Genomic DNA, 22,804 nt, shown 5'->3' with positions numbered 1-22,804 from the left:
CCATTACATTAATTAAATTTTGAATCACAATGCTCTAAAACCTATTTTCACATGGTGAAGGGGTTTGATGATGGTGTGACCAAGTGTCATCTTGGATGGCTACTTGGTGGTTAAGCCTCATTACAGATGGCCTAACTTCGCTAATACCATAAATCAATTGATAAATTTGATTGAAGTGATAGTTTGCTACTCAGTTAACAACGTTCCATGTTCCATCACTACTAGAAAACTGCTCATTTTTCATTTAAAAAAATTACTATAAATTTTCTCGGATATGTGATTCTAACAAATTTACAACAAAAATAAAAACTAACCCTATTTTTGCTACAGCATTGCAACAAAATGGTGACACTACCATTTTTTTGTCGGAAAATTTGTTAGCATGAATGGCAATTCAAAGAGATTTTTTTGAGATAAACATTAACATGAACTCCTGGGTCTCCTGCAATTGCTTGTCTCCCATCCTTGAGCACTAGGCGATATCCTACACCTCTTATATAAGATCGATCTTCTAAGAGCTCAAATGGCAATTCAAATAGATTTTTTTGAGGAATTAGCATGCACTGTTGATTATCAAATCCAGTATGCACATATCATGATATCATGCACGTCTTGATCATGATGATATATCCGAAGTCTTATAAGAGATCATGTTTGAACAGGTTCATGATTAATAACATATCATGGTTCTTAATTAAGTCTCAACATTATCATCTTCTTTCTTATGAACAAATCTTCTATGTTCTCAACATTAGCATTTGTGATTGCTCCCTTTTTGTTCCGAAACCAACAAGATTATTTATCTTAAATAAATAAGCTTCTTAGTCAATTCAACCACGGCTCTCTTGTTATGCTCACATTTCTTTGTAATAAAACTTAAATCGGACTCAAATGGGTTCGGATTCAAACCAAAACACCGAATCATATCTTCCAAAATGTACGTATCTTTTTACACAAATTAGGTCATAAAACCAAGAATCAGGTAAAAGAACAATATAACATGAAAATGTATAAAACACTTAAAAACTATAAAATCAAGAAAATGGATAATATGTAACAGTAAAATAACAAGAAAAAGAAGATATAAGCAGCAGTTAGGTCAACTCCAAGGATCATCCCAGCCATTAGGGCCCCCACTCTTTACAAAACCCATAATCGCTTCAACCGCTTCAGCAACTCGGTTAGATAGAGAATGGTTTCCCCATTCTATCTCAACTTTCTCTGCACCCCCCATTGCTCTACACAGTCTGTAGTTACAATAATATACATGAGACAATTTCAATTTGTTTACTTATTAGTGGGTCGGATCAATTTCGGTTATTTATCTCTATTGGGTCACACGGCAAAGCCTAAATATAATGAACTTAAAGAAGTAAAAGATCATCGAAAGTGTAACTTTAATTCCTCTAAAGTCGCTCTACTTTCCTTAGGCATTCTAACCTTGTTAAACCACTTTATTAAAAAAAATAATAATAATAAAGTTAAGCGAGACAAATGAAACATACATGTTTTTTTGTACGGTGAATTTCTGTCATCGGGCAGACTTGAACCCAAGACCTCACAATCCCTTTTATGAATCCTGGTTACTATTTAGTGATTGTTTTTTTTTCGGTTTGACTTAAACTTAACATGTAACTTGGTTATTAAGTGAATTTATTTCTTCACTGTTTACATCCTACTTCAAGCTAACTTGAAAAAAGTAATAACTAGGATTCATATATGTTCCATTTAGGACACTTCGAAATAAAAATAAAAAAGTAACTACTCGGATGGTCCTTCTGGTTTGCGCAAATTGCTAGTTTGGCCTTTAAGTTTTAAGAAATTACATGTACACTTCGCACTGTTTTTGAAACGTAATGGTAACACAGATGGTCCTTGGAATGGATGAGCGATATTATTCCAGTTAAGTGCATATGAAATGACTAAAGGGTATTTTAGTCATTAACCGGAATAACTAACACTCATCCATCCCAAGGACCATTCGTGTTACATTTCAGAAACTATGCGAAGCAAACATGTAATTTTCATAATTAAGGACCAAACTTGGAATTTGGGCAAACCACAAGAACCATTCGAGTAATTAACTCTTAAAGAAATTTACATATTTGTAAAAAAAATTTAAAGGATTGAAACACTTAATGAAAGTTGAGCGACTCTAGAGCAAAAAAACTGACTTAGACTCTAATCTAATATAACACTTAGAAACTTGGTTGCTAATTTGCTATTGGGTGAAGTTTCCTTTATAAAAATCCCATTTTGACCCGTTACACAACCCACCGGACCTGCTTAATTTGCCACATCTAAACCTAAGCATCTATATATTTGAGCAAGTGAAAAGAAGTAACTGCACTTGCCTTTGCACCAATGCTTTCTTGTCAACATAATCTGGCACGTATTCATCAGCCATAGAAAATATTACCTGCAGAATGCAAACTTCATTATAATATCATGTACAGAATTGGCTGGGGGTCTGTAATACTTCAAATGCACATTATACCTGGCATGGTGTGTTACATATGTGACCAAGTCTCTGTTTGAGTTGGTCATCACTGAGATCAGAACTGAACATGTCATCATCACCCATGTATGCACACAGGGAGTGAAATCTGCAGGTTCATAAGTTCATCAGCTACAAAAATACTCTGTTAAAATAATTAGTAATATACGGTTTTAGTCTCCGTCGTTTGGCCAAAATAACATATAGTGCAAAAGTTCAAATTTGGCCTTTTCGAGTCATTATGGTTTCGTTCTAGTTTCAATTAGGGTTGTCATAACATGTCGGACACGACACGATAAAACACGATGACCTGTGATACTAAACACGAAAACGACACGATAACCAATCGTGTCATTTTTTCCAAACACGAACACGAACCTGTTTAGTAACAGGTTAACCTGTTAGACCTGCTAATAGACCTGTTTAAAGACAATGAATAATACATGTGTAATGAAACACAAAATTTTTAAAACGAGCATAATAGTCTTAATTAATACATAATCCATAGCATATTTGAAACAAAAAAACCCCAAATCAATAACATACTTGAAGCAAAAAACCACCAATCTATAGCATACTTGAAACAAAAAACCATAGAAGAAAATCATAATATCCATTAAAAATTAATATCCGGTTTTGGCGGGCATGAGTGAAATGTTGTACGTAAGAATGACTTTAGGTTTAGGACTTTAGGAGTATATATTTATTTATTTATTAAATTAAAAATATACACAGGTTACAAACAAGTTAACAGGTTGACCTGTTTAAGACACGAAAGCTGTTAAAACCCGTGTCATGTCGTGTTACCTGGTCCGTGTCATAAATTGGCAGCCCTAGTTTCAATTAACTCCACACTTTTACCACCATCCACCTCTGCTGTTAAATTTCTATGAATTGACTATACTACCAATGTGTTAGCAAAACTAAAAAATATTAATAAATTTTAAAAAAGATACCGTGGGACCCACAAGGCCACAATATCTTTTATTAAATTTCTTTATTTTTGATCTATACTATATATAATATGTAAGTGATGGGCAAATTAAGACGATAGAATTTAGGAGTTTTACAAGTTATGATGCACATGGTATATGTTTAAGTAGGGATAAGTTTGTCTTTTACACACATATCATCCACGTTCATTTGATTTCTATAAAAATAATTACAAGTATAGTACCTCAACTTTACTTAGATTTTGTAAATTTAAGAATTAGTTACAACTTTAATCCCTCATGATTACCCATTTTTTACTCTTAACTTTATTCTTTTTGGTTTTCTTCATATATGTTTTACAAAAATACGGTTAACAAAAATCCGAACATACCTATTTAAACGAGCTTATTTTTGTCGACGTTTCAATATAAATTTTTTTCAAAACAGATCGACGGTTTAAAATGTACAAGTCATTACTGCATGAATGTACAAGTTTCTTAAAAGGACAAATGTTTACAATCTCATGTTTTCATATAATTACATATCTAACCATTTATCTTTTTAACTTGTTTCAATTCAAAATATAAGTAATACTTACAACTTTCAACCCTCAGTTTTATCCAAATATTACTCAACTTTAATTTTTTTCCCTTCTTATGTGTTTTATAAAAATGTGATTAAAAGTATTCAAGTTATATAAATATTTAAAATAATTAAACGAACGTGAGTCAGGCTGGGTATAAAGTTCGAGTTGAGCTAGAGTATTGTTCCCCGCTACATCGTGCGGGCACCTGACTAGTTTTGTTAACACATGGGTAGTTTAGTCATTTCATAAAAATATAACAGCAAATATGGTAGTTTAGAACTAAAAAGGTTATTTTGGCCCGACCACATGGACTAAAACCATACTTTAATCAGATAAAACTCAATGTTACCATCTAGTAACTTGATACACGATCCAATATTCCTCTTAAAGAATCTTCACGAAATTTTCTCAAGTTCAGGCATATTTTAAAGGGTTGTATTATGAAAAGGTCCCTATGCCAATTTTTTTGGTATATTAAAGTCCTTCAACTTGTAAAAAACACAAAAAAAATGAAACTGAATCTTATATATAAAAGTCCCTAAACTTGTTCAAACGCACGCACTTTTGAATTATTTTTAAAATACTGACTTGTTAACTCTTAAATTGGTCCCAAAAAAAATACGGTACAACTACAAGTTTTTTTTTTTTTTTGCATATTCACTTGATTAAAGTTTGACCAATTTTGGAGTTAATAAGTCATTAAAAAGAATCACAAGTACGTGCATCTTAGACAAGTTTAGGGACTTTGATACAAAAATTAGTTTGGTGACCTTTGGGTTATTCTGCAATTTTAAAAGTTTAACAGTTTGCAATACATTCATCCACTTTTCAAATTATAAATAGGTTTTAAAACTCACCTATAAGCAGTTATTGGGGAATCCTGATTCGCTTCCCGAGGCATTAACTCGGATCCCCGACCTTCACTTATTAATTTTGAAGCCAAATCAATCATTGTAGCAGTCTCGGGGAGTGTTGCTCTGAATTCCCGATCACTAACAGGAGCCTAAACAATTTGATTAGCAGTCACAATAATTTGTTTCAAAAAGAAGTTTAGAAAACTATTGTGGTCAAAAGTTTTAACAAGACACTTTGAAAGTCAACAAGAATAAGTAATAGAAGACACTACAAATCATTGAAAAAATTAGCTAAAAAAGTAAACACGTTGAAGGTGGTTCAAATTATATTATAGTATGCAACCTCTTAAATCAGTTTATTAAAAGGCTTTTAATAACATCCCTTCAACTTTTATTTATAATAATTATTATTTGGTATAGAGTTATGCCTTCCGTTAATCAATCAAATGGATTTTATACAAAAGGTTAAACCTATCTATATTAGGAACCGATAATCTAAAATACAAATCTCCTAGAAATATACACAAATCTTTTATACAAATCACCAAGTTCAGTTCTCCAGATTTCAACTTTCAAGCTACGATTCCTGATGGCCAGCCATGGAGATATTGTTATGATAATCAAAAACAACCGAGCCCCGGCGATTTTTAAACACTACGACTTGTGTTTAATGTCGCACATCACCAAATACGCGCGTTGCAAGTATTGAAAATCGATCAATCATCATATTAATGTCAAATTTCCAAATATTTCCATAGCAGGCTATTGATGCTTGACCTTGAGCGAGAGTCTTTTTCACTTGCATGCTTTCATCATATGATTTTTCAAAGCTGGGTTTGAATCGGCTTTTGTAAACTCTCTACATCTCTTGCACCGAGCATGGGATGATTTGTTGTAATCTATCCAAATTTCTTGTTTTCGGTTTGTGGTAACGACTTCTTGTACAATAAGGTCGTTAATGGATGTTTGAAATTGTTTGGGTGCCATGTTTTAGGGTATGGAGGCAGTGAAAAATGAAAACGTGCAGTAAACGAGAGTGGGCTTTCGTTTTATAAGTGTTTTTGAGTTATTGTGTCTAACCAAAACAATAACTATCATTTATAACAGTAGTAAAAGAGGGTAAAACGTAAAAAAAATATATAGGTGATTTAAAATTAAATCGATTTCAAATGATATATGATTTACAATTAAATCGATTTGCAACGGCAAACTTCATTAAATGAATTGCAACGGACATATGTAGTCAAATTGGTTTCTAGTCGGTTCCAAACAGTCGGTTTTAAACTGGTTTTAGCTGAAATACTCCAAACAGGCCCTAAGTCGACAGTTTCTAACAATTCAAAACTGGTTTCTGCAGTTTCAAACCGATTTGGTTTTGGTTCGGTTTTTGGGTCGGTTCGGTTAACCGGTTTTTATGCCCACCTCTAATTGGCTGTTGGTGGGTTTAGAACCTGACATTCCATATGGGTGCTATGAAAGAGTTTGTTGCTGTGAAAATGGCCCGCGACCCTGGCCGCCGGATGACCGGCAACACCCTACACCACCGAGTCTTCAGCCTCGGCCTCTAAAGCTTTGGCTAAAGTTGGGATCTGAGTAGTCGGTTGAATTGGGGCGTTGGAACGGATGGGGCTGTTGACTAGTAGCATGAAACAAAGTTCTGACAGATGAACTAACAGTAACAAGAGGGGGGCCATAAAAACCGGTTTACCAAACCGACCCGAAAACAGGTTTGAAACTGATTCTGCAGAAACCGGTTTTGAGCCATTAAAATCATCGGGTTAGGACAGTTTAGAATTTCAGCGAAAACCGGTTTGGGACTGATTATAAAAAACGGTTTGACTACATATGTCCATTGCAAACCATTTCGATTTAACTGTAAATAATATATCCGTTGAAATCAAATCAATTTAATGCGTATATCTATATTATTACTTTTTACAACTTTTATATATTTATAGTTATTGTTTTGGTTAGTCACAAGTCACAACAACTCAAAAACACTCTCAAAACGAAAACCAGCACTTGTTTTAACACTATAACTTACATTTTCATTTTCTCACTACCTCTAAACCCTCAAAAACCGCACCCAAACGGTCCCAAGCATCTATTAACGACCTCATCGTACAAGAAATCATTGCCACAAACCGGCTCCAAGAACTTTGGACAACTTATAATATGTGATTGATGTCCGACAAATCATGCCGTGCTCGGTGCAAAAAATGTGAAGTTTTTAAAAGCCTATTCAACTCATCTTTGAAAAATCATATGACGAAAGTGTAAGAATAAATATATGGATATGTATATTTATATATGGCCATCATTATCATTTATATAATAATAGATCAAAATAATTAAATTATACCTTATTATTATATTAGCTAGGTAATTGTTGATGGACCATATTACCCTTTCTTGCTAATCAAGGGTTTCCCCTTGGGTGTATATAAATATATGGAGAAACTTATTAACATCATAACAACATAACCCTAAACCTCTCTGATAGAGTCTAGAATCTAGACTCAAACAAACGATCAATTACTGAAACATAATAACCCAATTCGAGATGGGAGGTCTCCGATTACCCAATTCAAGATGGGAAGTCTCCAATACAAGGTTAAAGAAAACCTAATACTTAGATAATAATAAACATTGACTTCTCCTAAAACTAGAACAGAAGATATAAATAAGCATCAACACAAATGATAAGAGTCTAGAATCTAGACTCAAACAAACGATTCAATTACTAAAACATAATAACCCAATTCAAGATGAGAGGTCTCCGATTACCCAATTCGAGATGGAAGTCTCCAATACAAGGTTAAAGAAAACCTAATACTTAGATAATAATAAACATTGACTTCTCCTAAAACTAGAACAGAAGATATAAATAAGCATCAACACAAATGATAAGAGTCTAGAATCTAGACTCAAACAAACAATTCAATTACTAAAACATAATAACCCAATTCAAGATGAGAGGTCTCGGATTACCCAATTCGAGATGGAAGTCTCCAATACAAGGTTAAAGAAAACCTAATACTTAGATAATAATAAACATTGACTTCTCCTAAAACTAGAACAGAAGATATAAATAAGCATCAACGGAACAATAACTGGCCCTAAAATTAAGATAATAGATAATAACGGGCCCAAATCTTCAGCATCTCATTTTCCACCTTTATCAATAACATCTTTGACCAAGATTTGGGATCTTATCAACCTCACATATAAATTCGTGACCCCTTGACTCTCCATATTTTCGATTTCTCAAGAACCATAATCCCCATCACTAATATACATCCTAAAGGGGAACTCGACAAATCTGACTATCATGTCGTCTAGAGCATCCTCATCAGCCGTGGCTACTCTCTCTGCTGTACGGTATGTTTTAGTTATAGGTTTATCACAACATTCATGTTTTCCATTACCAACGTGAAGAACTGATCAACATGTGGTATCAGAGCGATGTTGATTAATCAGTTCTTTATGTTTTCCATAAATCTGGATCTAAACTGGAAGACATGAACTAAAATCTGATAAACCCTAATTCTGTTTTTTATTATCATTAAATTTTGAACTTATTGAAATCTAGTTGTATATAAACTGTTTAAAAATCTTATAACCAATTTCACATTAAAAACCTGTTAAAAACTTTATGGTTTTTCGTGATGTTCTTCGTGTTCATCATGGGTTTTTCGAAAATATTACATATTATGGTTAAAATTCGGATTATGATTGTGTTTTTCCTAAAATAATTGAATAAACAAATCTTCAAAGATTTTTAAATTCTGAATAATTATTGAGAATATAAATTTCAAAATTAAACAAATCTTGGAAATAAAATTAATCTCTAAAGAATTTAAACCAAAATATTATTACCCTAAATAATTTGGATTTGAGTGCCCACCAAAATCTTGGCCAAACCAAGATCTCCTAAAACCAAAATCTCATTAAAACCGAGATCTCATTAAAAACCGAAAACCCAATAAAAACTGAAAACTCAAGTGTTAACCGAGAACTCATAATTTTCGAGATCTCATAAAAACCGAAAACTCAAGTGTTAACCGAGAACTCATAATTTTCGAGATCTCATAAAACCGAAAACACGAAAAATATAAATATATAATTAATTAATTAATTATATAAACATAATTTTCGATCCGCGGTAACAGTTGGTTTGCTATTAATTAATTAATGTTTTGTAAGACACTTACAATATAAATATATATTAATTAATTTTACAAAACATAGAAAGGCTCAAACTTGAATAAATTGTTGATATAAACTTCTGCCCAAAGGTGATGCATTACATCTAACATGTCATTCAAGTCTTAATACAAGCCGTGTTAGTTTAGCCTAACATGATTTAAATGTATCGCTTCTGCCCAAAGGTGATGTGTTACATTTAAATCAAGCAAAACTAACTCGTGCATAATTAAAATGATTGGTTCACTTTTGCCAAAGGTGATGTGTTACAATTGTTTTGCACATATACTTAAATAAAATTTAGTTCTACCCAAAGGTGATTTATTTTTTTATTTAAGTAGAATTTTTTTTTAATTAAAGTAGTCTATTATTTGATGTTAATAATAGACATATCACATCTTTATTAAAATATAATAATCTTCACATTAATGATCCTTCATTAATCTTACAAACATATTTTAATTGCCTTACTTTAATATCCCATTACGCCACTCACTATAATTTTCTTCCTAGAAATTACTATCTCATTCAAATCATCCACTTTATCTAAAACCCAATATGTTTTGTCTCATAAAGAGTTTCATTAACATTTAGCTCTTCTCAGTTTTAACTCTCTCTCTCTCAAGACATGATATGACTAACCTACTGCTCTTTCTAATAACAAATTATTCTATTGAAAACTAGAGCATAACACATATAATGAGTGAAACATAATGTCTTTTATGATTATCAATAACGTATTTAAATAAAAGCTATCACTAGAGTTATTTTAGATTTGGTTTTTCCTAAGACTAATCCATTTTCTTTGAAATAATCAAAATAACTCCTAAGATACATGCACTCTTTAAAATTCTAACTATAAAGTTAAATGGCATTACTGAATACATCATAATGTACAATATATGACCCATAAAATTAAGGGCTCACACATAAAAAAATAAGTACAATTTTCCAGTACATTAAATACTAAATTTTTCAATGTGCAATTTGATGCCTTAAGAATCAACTATAACACTCAGAAGTACCAAAGGAAAATGAGTGTGTTGATCAGCAACATATGTACAAGAAGAGAAATATCTAGTACTGAAAAATAATATGTTATTCAACTCACTACCACTAAAACCTAAAAGAGGATAATTCTAAGGTTCATAGACAAAATACAAGTATAACTTCTAGCTTTAAGTTCTCTAAAGAGAAACCTCGCTGCAAATATATGCCATTATACTAGGCATAAGCAACAAAATTTTCCATAATTTAAAAAGAACTGCTGGCTAAAATCAGTAGTCACATATTCATGATATTTAAATCTGCTAATCCTAATATTCCGATTAACACATGTGAAATTGAGTCTAGTTTATACGTTTTCCTTACCAAAATCAACAATCAACAAACATGAGTGTTAGTGACAAATTTAAATGTTAAGACTATTACACCCAATATAAATTATCTTCTACTTACGGTTTATGATACCTTACAAAATTCTGGAGATTATTCAATATTCAGTATCTATACTTAAACTAAAATTATGACAGTTGTGAGATTTGCATAGTTAACAAAAGGTCACCCTTATTTTAAACTCTCATATTATTTGTTATCAATATTTGGATAGAACTAGATGATACTAACACTTTCACAACTTTTGTTATCATGCAAATGTGAACTTAACAAAAGACAAATGAAACCTATAAATGTCGTCTACTGAAACCGAAATTTCATGAGAAATCATAACATGGTTGATGAGGATAATTTTTCATCTAATCTCATTCTAAGTGACTTTAAAATCATGTGTTAGATGCCATAAACATTACTAGACTTAAGGAATAAGTATGGGTCCACCCGAAGTTATATTTCATTGACATTCGTGGAACTTATTCCAAATGGAATATTCAGACATAATTTATCATTTAACGACTATTAACTTGTATCTAATATGACTTCTATGGTCCACGGTCTTAAAGAGATCCATTCACATATACTTAATTTAATATGATTTCTTCTAAGTATGTCACTAAGTTTCTTAAGACATATGGACGTTAAGGAAATCAAATCAAGTCTATCGTATGAATGAAAGGTTCCTACGTCACGTACATCATTGAAACTTCTCATGTAGCTTTCCAAAAGATTCGAAGATCAGTGGGAGCATTAAGTGTCTTAATCATAACTTGCAAGATTTGCAAGAGGCGGGGTGTGAAAACTTGATATCATCTTAATTTGCACCTCTTGTACAAGACACCGCTCCATCACGACACTGTTTCATCAAAACTTATCTCCTTAGAATCTAATATTACTCTTACAAAAGTTTCATTAGTACTTAAATGTGGGCATAATCAGATTTCTTATCAAAACTAAAGTAATCCTCAAAACAAAAGAAACTACGACGACAAATGCCATTAACTTGTTTCTTTATTAGAATCTATTGGTCTTTAAATATTGACCCTAAGCATGCTAAATTCCTAAAGTTTCTAAGGTCAATGGGAGCAGTAAGAGTCCTTATAATGACTTGCCAGAAGTACAAGAGGCGGGGGGAAGAGGGTCATTAAATTTCATTAAATTTTACTCCAAATTTAACTCCGATACACCTCTTGTACACCATATGGCACCAACTCTTACACACTTAGAATCCTGAAAATGATAGCAACCTAACCAAAAGCTAATATGTAAAACTGAAACTTCTAACAATAATTACCCAATAATCAACTCAGGAGCACATCTGGGTTTTAAAACCTACTGACTTTGATGATTATATAACTTCCTTAACTAAAGTTGAAATGGATGATGAAAAGTTTACTGATCCTACATCTTCTAATTAAACCATTAATATCAATCAATCTTCTTAATAGAATAAAGCTATTATTAGCAATCTAAATTAGTTCTATAAGTCAGAATAACGTTTGGGATTTGGTTGAATCACCTAAGAGTGTTCATAACTAAACTAAATCCCAATACAAACGTTAAGATACTAAGAAGCACGATTAATTATTAAAGGTTATATTCAAGAGGGAATAAATCATCAAAGAATCTTCTTACCCATATTACAAAAGATTTCTTTGAGGATCATCATTGTTCAAGTAGCTTATAAGATTTAAGAGCTACATTACATGAACATTTAAACAACTTTCCCAAACAACTGACTTGCATATTTACATGTTCATAAAGTAACTTGAAAGTTCTAAACTGAAAGTCAAAGAACACTTAGTTTGTCAGTCAATATAATCCATGTATGGGTTAATGCAAACATCAAAATGTGATGAAACCTTTATACAATATTTTTCATCAACTAAGTGGATCAATGTACCTATCTCAAGATGAGTGGGAGCAACTAAAAACAAACTTATCCTTATATAGATGACATTATGTTGACAAGTATATGCTACATAAGTCTAAGTATTGTTTATACATACTTTGATATGATAGATCTCTAAGAGATATCCCTTACGTGATAGATATCATAACATACCGAGATAGACCTAAAGAGGCATTAGTTTTGTTCTATAACTGTTAAATTAAAAGGGTCTTTATATATGTAACAAACAATATTGCTCTACTTTAGAGGATAATAGGATCACTGAGATTATTTCCTTGTGCTTCATTAAGTAGAAGCCTTATGTGGGTTCAAGTCTATACTCCTCTAGATATTACTCGAATTGCAACACACTAGATATGTCTAGATTAATGCGAAGCATCTAAAAGAGTATTTAAATATCTTTAAAGAAAATGAGAGACTATAATTTAAAAGAATAAGTGAGAATTCAAACCGGTTGATTACTCTAAACTCCGTCATATTCAAAAATAAGAAAATGTAATTTTCGGAATATATTTTTACGCCAGAAGATAATCTATCTCATGCAGGAGTTATAATGAACAGATAACAACATTCTAATTTTTAATGACATAATATGTTGATTAAATCTCAACAGAATTATCAATAAATGTTGTTGAAAATTTATCATTGGACTCATAAGTTTATTAACTCCATATAAATTATATATTGAAGACTTATTGTGATAAAGTCAGCTACCACGTTTTCTCAAACAATAACAGTTCGAGAGGTGCTGCATTAAATTTCGATATGAAATAAATTATTCGTTTATGAACGAACTGTGGAAACTAAATTCTCACATCGAATACATTCATGATATGCTTAAGGATCCTATAACTAAAGGTTTATTACCCACAAGTCTTATGAAAGGGCTAATAATAAAGACGTGATTATTAATGATCATGCATAATAGTATATCGTTACATGAATGATTAATTTTAAGTGACTAATTATTAATTTTCCTCATCAGTTTTGATTTTGTATGTCTCTTAATATGTTCTGCATGCGTAATGCATATAGATAAATTAGTATACTTGAAAATTTTTATCATAACTACTTAGGTTTTAATAAGGACTACAGTATGATTAATGGGGGTCTTGAGCTGATGTTCAATTCAATGATTGTATTTCTCTGCTCCAGTTTGAGTTTAAAGCTAAAATGAGTGTTAAAATCTGCAGACTAATCTAATGCTCATAATAAATTATTATTCGGCCAAGTGGGAAAATGTAAGAATAAATATATGGATATGTATATTTATATATGGCCATCATTATCATTTATATAATAATAGATCAAAATAATTAAATTATACCTTATCATTATATTAGCTAGGTAATTGTTGGTGGATCATATTACCCTTTCTTGCTAATTAAGAGTTTCCCCTTGGGTGTATACAAATATATGGAGAACATCATAACAACATAACCCTAAACCTCACACATAAATTCACGACCCCTTGACTCTCCATATTTTCAGATTCTTAAGAACCATAATCCCCATCACTAATATACATCCTAAAGGGGAACTCGACAAAGCTGACTATCATGTCTTCTAGAGCATTCTCGTCAGCTGTGGCTACTCTCTCTGCTGTAACAGGTATGTTTTAGTTATAGGTTTATCATAACATTCATGTTTTCTATTACCAACGTGAAGAACTGATCAACAGAAAGCATGCAACGTGGTGAAAATCACTTCCGCTCAAGGTCAAGCATCAATAGCCCGTGATGTAAATATTTGGAATGTTGACGTTAATAAAGTGGCAGATCGATTTGCAATACTTGCAATGTGCATATTGGGTGTTGTCCGACATTAAACAAAAGTCATAGTGTTTAAAAATCGTCGAAGCTCGGTTGGTTTCGATTATCATAACAATATTGTCGTGGTTGGGCACTCGGAATTTGTAGCTTGAACGTTGAAATTTGGAGAATTGAAGTTGGTGTAAGCAAATTTTAACTAGATGATCTACTTATACTAGATTTATGGGGGGAAATTGGTCCCAAATCGATTTTGAACATTCAAAACATTGAAATCGGCAACAAACAGCTGAAATCGGCTTCTGACATTAATAATGATAGTTGCAAATCGGTTTCGGATTCAACCCAAATCGGTTTAGGTTAAATAACTGGTCCCTCTAACAGTAACTATTGCTTGATAAATTTTCCTAGTTTCTTCAATGCAGAGTTGGGAACGGGCTGTGTAAAAGTCTGGCAGCGGCTCTGTTTGTTGTAGTAGGACGGTCACGCTCTCGTAATTCTGGTTCAAACATGTAATATCCCTTCATCATCAACCAGGGAATTAACATTAGTAAGTTGTTCGGCTAACATCTTCATAGCTTAATAGTGGGAGGAGCAATTTGGAAACTTATCAAGTCTCGTATCAACAAACCTGTGTTCGAGATGAACAGCCCAAGATGCCTAATTGTCTTGAAATATTTTCAAGAGTCTTCCATGCTTTGTGTGCGGTGATTTTATGTTTTAAGAATCATGTGTAGCAAATCATTAGAGATCATGATGTATATCCATTGGAGCACGATAGCATCCACACGAGACCAAAGCTCAGAATCAGCATCTTTGTCTGAGGAGGAAGATGTGGCAGCAGGTTTGTTGCAATAGAGGTGTGTGCTCACCTGGAATGTGCGGCAGTGAATACAAAGCAACTCAGCCCAAGAGTTGTATTGCTGATTTCCATCTCCAAGGTGGAGGGAATAGATTCTTAATGTATGTTAGCGTAACAGCGGGGTGAATCTTCTCCTTGGCGGCTAGGTAAAATCAGCAGAAGATATGGGGTTAAGAGGAACGAGAGAAGGATGCGCAAGTGAGTGGTTGCGGTGAGAGGTGAAGAGAGCGAAACTAGGGTTCGGTATTCAAAGCACGATACACACGGATACCATATTATTTGGTATAAAGTTCATGTCTTTCATTAATCAAAGGAGTTTTATACAAAAGGTTAAACCTACCTATATTAGGAACCGATAATCTATTTAAAAATACAAATCTTAGAGATTACACAATCTCCTATATGTTTACAATATTATTGGTTATTAATAAATAACATATAATATTCAACACAATCACCATTACTAACAAATTAACAACATCCATGTTTTCTTTAGGCCTGGAAACACACCAAACGTTCAGTGAACAGTTCGGTTCGGCGAGAAGTTTGTTTATATAACAAACAAACGAACATGAACATAAAGTTTTGTTCATTTAGTTAAACGAACAAACATGATCACATGTATCCTTCGTTCATTTATGTTCATAAACATTCGTTTATGTTTGTGCATTTAAATTCGTTTATATTCATTCAGTTATGATCGTTTGTTTATTTTTGTTTATGTCCAATCATTTAAATTCGTTAATAAGTTTGATTAAAAATGTTTGGCTTGTACTTAGTCTAGTTTTAAACTCTTTTGAGACCCAACACATTGTTCTTCACATTACTTTTCACTGGTTTTTGCTCGGTTATGTCTGTTCATGTATTTTCATTTATTTCGTTCGTCCATACTGTTAACGCGTGAACATAAATGAGCGTGAACATGTTCAGTCTTTTAGCGAACAATCACAAACAAGAAAACTATTTCGTGTACGGTCGTTTGTTCACATGCTGCATTGGAGAAAATAATACCTGTAAAATAGCAGCACGAACGGCTCTAGAGCATGCTGCATTGGTACGCATGTAATGAACAATATCCTGTTAAGAAATAAGCATGTAATTAATTTATATAATTACATGCATCTAATTAGAAATTAAATGCAATTTCAAGTAACAAAATTCAAAAGCGGTTACTTGACAGCCTGTACTGTGCCCTCTGAGTCTTCTTTGTTTATTAAGTGATTGATCAACTGATCAAGCTCCAATGCATCCTTTAATATTATAAACAAAACCAAAGTTTACCGTCATTTTACTTTAAAATGATAATTTTGAAATCAATTTCAAAATATAAAACAAATAACTATACCTCTTTCAAGCTTGATATGCCATATCCACTGTAAGAAGATGAAAACAAAAACTGAACTAATGACCACTTTTCTTTTTCCAAAGCAATTGCAAGTGGCTCCAAGTATCTAACAAAATTCAAATAATTCAGACTTGCAAAATTCATCCAAGATTCAAGTCAACAACAACAACAACAAACGTACCCAGTAAATCCCACAAATAGCAAAATCTATTCGTAGGGTCTGGGGAGGGTGTGATGTAGGCAGGCCTTACCTCTATCCATGAGGATAGAGAGGCTGCTTCCAGAAAAACCCTCGGCTCCAAAGTCATCCAAGATTTAAGTCAAATAAACAAAATAAATGTTCAATAAATACACTTGTAATATGCGTATACGAATGAAGTACTTGTTTCATTGTTCTATAACTTGTCATTTTGAAAAAGAACTAGCAATATCAAGTTATAAAGAACTAAATTCTGAGCCCAAAATAATTCCTCCATGGTAAAGTTGCCATAACTGAGAAAAAAAATATATACATCTATAAATTAAACATAGCGGCATAAAAACTCTTAAATTCTCTAAGAGGCATACTAACTATTTCCACTTTTTATGAAAACTTACGAGTTCAGGTATTATGACTTTGCTAAACGCATAAAGTTTGCTACAGGTTTCCATGAACCAATGTTTTTGAGTTTTCTAAAGGGGAGATAGTAATGTGAAAGGATAGATTTTTATAACCGATATGGATACTTTCAACCGATCATATTGCTATATAGAAACCCGATTTTGAAAATCACTGATATAGCTTAAGTTTATTCCGGTTAATCGGGTATACCCGATTCTGAAAGTTTGTACCTGATGACCGAACTGACATTACCACGGGTAAACCGGATACCGAAATTTCATACCCGAAATACGACATACTCAAACTGATCTACTTGAATCGTAAACGAGTCAGTTGGTTTATTCAGATATCAGCAGTAATAAAAAATAACCGGTACCCAAATAAAATGACGGACCTGTTTCCGACTTGGGTAGGTCGGTTCGGGTATATAGGGTTTGGGGGATGAAAATTTGGGTATCCAGTTTACTCATAGTAACCTCGATTCTTTTATAGGGTACAGAATTTCGAATTCATGTATACCCAATTAACCCGAATAATCAGATTTGAATATAACAATACGATCAGTTGGAAGTTTCGACGTAGGTGATAAAAAGCTATCCTTTCACAGCATAGTTATCAAATGCAAGAAGCGCTCTAAAGCGATGAAGGTGTGCCTAGCGCCCAGGCCTCAAGCACAAAAAGAGCCCCCGCTTTTAAAAAAAAGCGCACATAATAAAACAATTTTTTTAATAAATTAACACTGGAAACAAACATTAATATATATTAAATATATTAATAGTAAAATTTTAATATATTTAGCAATTAAAAACATCTAGCCAGTACAAAAAAAAGTTACCTTTTAAAATAATTGAAGTAAATTACGTAATCTGACCTATTTTTAGGTGATCCTTATTAATTTTTGTAAAAAGAGATCAGAAAAATCAGAAAAGATAGAAAAAATCAAAAACAAATCAAAAAAATCAGAAATTTTCTCCTGGATAAGCGCCTTCATCATTAAAAAGCGTGAAAACACCGCTTCGCCTAAGAAAACTATGTTTAATAACTATGTTTCACAGTACGACCTCCACTAAGAAAACTCAAAGCTCAGTGTTCATGGTTTCCTGTATCAAGTTCTTGCATCTCCCAAATTCAAATACCAAAACTTGTAAGCTTCCATATCATAGTGGAAATAATCAATATGCTTCTTGTCAAATTATTGGTTCAAATCAAATCAAATACTTCTTAAGACCTTTACAACTAATACTTTAATATGCATAAGAATTTTCAAAAAATGAAGAAAAGAAAGTCAGCAGGTCAACCTAACATGGCTCGATTCAACCAGTCCCTAAATAGACATGTTTCAACCCTAACCCATTTTGACCCATAATCCAACCTGTCTGATCCGATAACACCCCATCATTTATAAAAGGTTCCTTACTGCATATCTCAATTTCACCCAACATTGCTTTAACAAACACCTATCGTTTATAAAAAGCCGTTGTACTTACATAAGGTATCCAATAAAAATTATACTTTTGGGATGTTGCTATTAAGCCCTAATCCCTACAAATCAACTGTCTCGCTACTATATCAGGTAAGGACTAGTCATTCACTTGTTAGCTCTTTAATATCATGTATGATTTTGGGTGACTATAATGGCAAGTATATTAAAGAACGAGAAGAAATTATGTTATGGATGTAGAGACACAATAAGCAATATACTAAAAAAATGTAGTAACTTATTACCAACTAAGAATAACTAGGTTTGATATTAAACTCTAGAATTCAGGTTCACCTAATTACTTTCATATTATCCATATGTTAAAGAAAAAAATCAGTTAACAAATCTTGTTCAAACTATAATTCAACAAAACTATATTGACAAGAATATACATACCCTGTAGCCAAAAATCCATCCGTCAATCCACCAATAAACACAACATGTTGTTTATAATCCCCTGTGTTAAACGCGACCTGCATCAAAGATCAAAACATATCGATTTCCAGGCTACAGGATGTAATAATGGCAGAGTCAACATACAGTCTCAACATGTTCTATTTCTGATGATAAAAGGTTTATTTAGCAAATAAGATCATAAGCAAATTTTATAACTAGTATTATGTGAACATAAACTGATAATTCAGAATTTCAGATTAAATTCATAATTCAAATACCAAACCGTAACTATAAGATCCAAATTGCATAATTAACCAGGACAGTTGCAGAAGAATTTGAATAAACTTCAAATCTAATCCTCTCTGGCAACAATCACTGATCTCTTACAATAATCAAAAATCAATTAAAACCTCAAGATAAAACAGAATTAAAGGAATAACATATTGATGTACACGCGTAGTCAACATACAGTCAAAATGTTCTCTTTCTGATGATAAACTTTGTTCAACCTTAACTGATATTTATATATCTGCATAATTTCAGAATTCAGATGTTGGTGCCACTAATGAAGAACCAAGCTTGATTAGTCCACGTGATAGCCTGTTGTGATGCCACGTAACTCAGTTGTTCTTGTTTTTTTTATTTTGAATACGTTTTCTTTTCAAAAACAATGTTACTTTCTTTAAATATATATTTTGGGGGCTTACTAATTTATGTTTACGATTTACTATGCTATTTTGTTGTATTTTGGTGTTGATGGATTTATTTTCTGTTTCGTTCGGTGTTGTCACCCAAATCAGTGTCGGCTCGCAGCCACAGCGATTTTTTTTGTAAGCTATAAGTGACAATATTATTTTGGGCGTTTGCTAATTTGTTTCTCCAATCTATTGTTGTTACCATAACAAACCTAACCGATAACAAATGAATTCACTGTGCGGTTTTGTTACCTAGTTCAGATTAATATCAAAATTCAAATACCAGACCCTAAACATAAGATCCAAAAATTGCACATTAACTAATCATCACTGGCAACAATCATTGATCTCTTATAATAATCAAAAATTGATTAAAACCTCAAGATCAAACCGATTTTAAGATCCAAAACTAACACGGATCAAACAGAGGGATAACTTCTAATTGATTATCACAAGCTATACGAGTGCCAATACTATTCCGGGCGTTCACTAATTTATCTTTTAAGTTTATGTCATTACCATAACAAGCCTAACCGATACCGACCGAATTCGTGTCATTGTGCTAGCAAGTTGCGATTAATATCAAATTCAAATACCAAACCCTAAATACAAGATCTAAAAATTGCTAACTAACTAACTAACCATGATAATTTAACAGAAAATTTAATAAACTTTAAATAAAATCATCACCGGAAACAATCATTGATCTCTTACAATAATCAAAAAACGATTAAGACCTCAAGATCAAAACGATTAACAATATTTTGGGGGCTTACTAATTTATGTTTACAATTTAGTACGTTATTTTGTTGTATTTTGGTGTTGATATAATTATTTTTTGTTACATTCCTGTGTCGTAACCCAATTTTGACCAAATTCGCATCAACTCGCAGCGATAGCGCGCGAATTTTACCAAACGACTACACATCATTTTAAAGATATATTTTTTTATCACAAGCTATACGAGTGCCAATATTATTATATGGGCGTTTACTAATTTATTTTTTAGGTTTATTATCGTTACCACAGCAAACCTAACCAATACCAACCAAATTCGCCGTAATCTGATTTCAGTCGAATTCACGTCGACTCGTAATCACAGCGTGCGGTTTAAATATGTTTTTTTATCACAAGCTATACGAGTACCAATACTATTCTGGACGCTTACCTATCTTTTAGGTTTATTGTCGTTACCATAATGAACCTACCGATACCAACCGAATATGACAGGTTTTGTTACCTAGTTCAGATTAATATAAAAATTCAAATATCAAACCATAAGTATAAGATCCAAAATTTTACATAATTCATTTTTCTTATCACAAGCTATACGAGTGTCAATACTAATCTGGCCATTTACTAATTTATTATTTTAGGTTTAGCATAACAAATGTAACTATTACCGACCGAATTCACGTTACTGTGATTTTGTTACCTAGTTCGGATTAATATCAAAATCTAAATATCAAACCCTAAATATAAGACCTAAAAATTTACATAAAATTTGAATAAATTTCAAATCTAATCATCACTGCAACAACCATTAATCTCTTACATTAATCAAAAATCAATTAAAAGCTAACACAGATCACGTATAATAATAATAATAATAATAAGTTGTAACTAATTAGGTTACAGATTCATATATATACCTGAATAGATTTAGGTCCGTACTTGAACATGACACCACGGAACTGATTCTTCCGGTTGATAGGACCGCCGGTGCCGGCGCCGGAGACGGCGGAGTTGGAGGCGATTGCGGAGGTGTTTGACTTGCGGGTGCGGACAATGCCGGAAAACCAGGAAGTGGAAGAAGAAGAAGAAGAAGATGTGGGTGGAGAGGAACATGAGTTGTCAGGATTCATGTTGGTTTCAGCCATTGACTGACTGAATGGATTCTAGGGTTTGGCTTTAACGGTTATGTAGATGACAGAGGGGTGTCTTCTGTTCTTAATAATTTAATGAATTACAAAAGCGTAAATTACGAAACTTTTCCTTGTAATATAAACAATCTTAAATATTTTATTATATTTTAAAAAGTTTATAAGTTATAAGCTTGTGAAAATAAGCAATCCTAAACACCCCTTAGGTGGTTATGTTTAGTTTAGCTGCCACTTAATTAATTAATTGTTTAAAAACAAGCAGATATGACACGGTGTTTGAAAAACCGAAGGGATAGGCTAAATGTGCATCCATTCTCTCCTCGTCATATCTAATCCTCTAAATTTTCGGTTCCTTTAATAATTTTATTTGACTTATTACTCTCATCCAATATTTTTTTTCTATTTTATTTTTCCCTTTAATGTTTCACCTTTTGAAATATAAAAACTGTTTTTGTGTTATGATTATGACTTAAGAATACAAGTTATCACATTTGTGAATTTTTTTTTGCCGATTAAACCACCTCTTCAAATACAAACACTATATCCATGTTAAAATACTAATTAGCATATAGCCTTGGGCATTTGAATCTCAAATCATAAAATTTGTGCAGTTTATTACGTAAATACATTTTTTTTTCTATTTATCAACAAACAATATGGAATTTGTTTAAAAATTGCAAAGTATCTCTAAAAACTATTAAAAACAACACCCTCTTGAAAAGCAATTAAAGAAAAAAAAATACGTGTTTTTAAATAAAAAAATGTTTATTTAAACAAGGAGAAAAATGTTTTTGGTTATTTAAAAAATCGTTTTTGAAATATAACAAAAAGTTTAAATAAAAACAATAATATAAAAGATAAAGATGACAAAAAAGAAACCAAAAATGTTTGAATTGTATTAATGTAAAAAGTTAAGGTATATGGTATGTTTAGTAAAAAAAAGGTAGAATGGGTACGTTTAGCCGCATCTAACAAAATTTAGGTAAGTAAGTTTAGCCGCATCTAATAAAATTTGAGTAAGTGAATTGGATTGATTTGAATCTGGATGACTAATTTGGTTTCGGATAAGGAATTTTAAAAAATCCGAGTTGTTCGAACTATTCGGTTATCTGTTTAGTCCGAATAAATAACATGTTTTTAGTGGTATTTTCTGATTATGTATGTTTATTTAGACCGTTGTTTGAAGTTTGGACTTTGAATTTGTGTTTAAGACTAGTTTGTATTATTGGTTTTGTATGGTTGTTGAAATTCTAAACTAGTAATATCTTAAGAACCAAAAGTTATAAAACTTTTGTTATTCAGTTAATTTCGGATTTTATCTAAATCAAATCAGAATTGATCTCGGATAGATGGATTCAGGTCGAATTTCCGATATGGTCCTAATGGCTATCAC

The 22,804-nt window shown here is 32.1% G+C and overlaps 1 pseudogene across 1 annotated transcript; it reads right to left on the bottom strand.

Moving 5' to 3' along the window:
• Window positions 1–1,018: 1,018 nt before the first annotated feature.
• LOC143580727 (UPF0613 protein PB24D3.06c-like) lies at window positions 1,019–21,408 on the bottom strand (annotated as a pseudogene). The gene is made up of 9 exons (XR_013143708.1): window positions 21,181–21,408; window positions 18,834–18,910; window positions 16,357–16,462; window positions 16,185–16,261; window positions 16,023–16,088; window positions 4,874–5,019; window positions 2,498–2,606; window positions 2,355–2,419; window positions 1,019–1,247 (listed from the first exon to the last, which is right to left on the bottom strand). The product of XR_013143708.1 is annotated as a UPF0613 protein PB24D3.06c-like (transcript).
• Window positions 21,409–22,804: the final 1,396 nt, after the last annotated feature.

The sequence above is a fragment of the Bidens hawaiensis genome, unplaced genomic scaffold (genome assembly GCF_021521415.1).
Source record: "Bidens hawaiensis isolate Kalapana, Puna unplaced genomic scaffold, B.hawaiensis_p1.1 tig00030565_1, whole genome shotgun sequence".
Taxonomy (NCBI): Eukaryota; Viridiplantae; Streptophyta; class Magnoliopsida; order Asterales; family Asteraceae; genus Bidens; species Bidens hawaiensis.
This window is presented reverse-complemented; position numbering and strand designations above follow the sequence as displayed.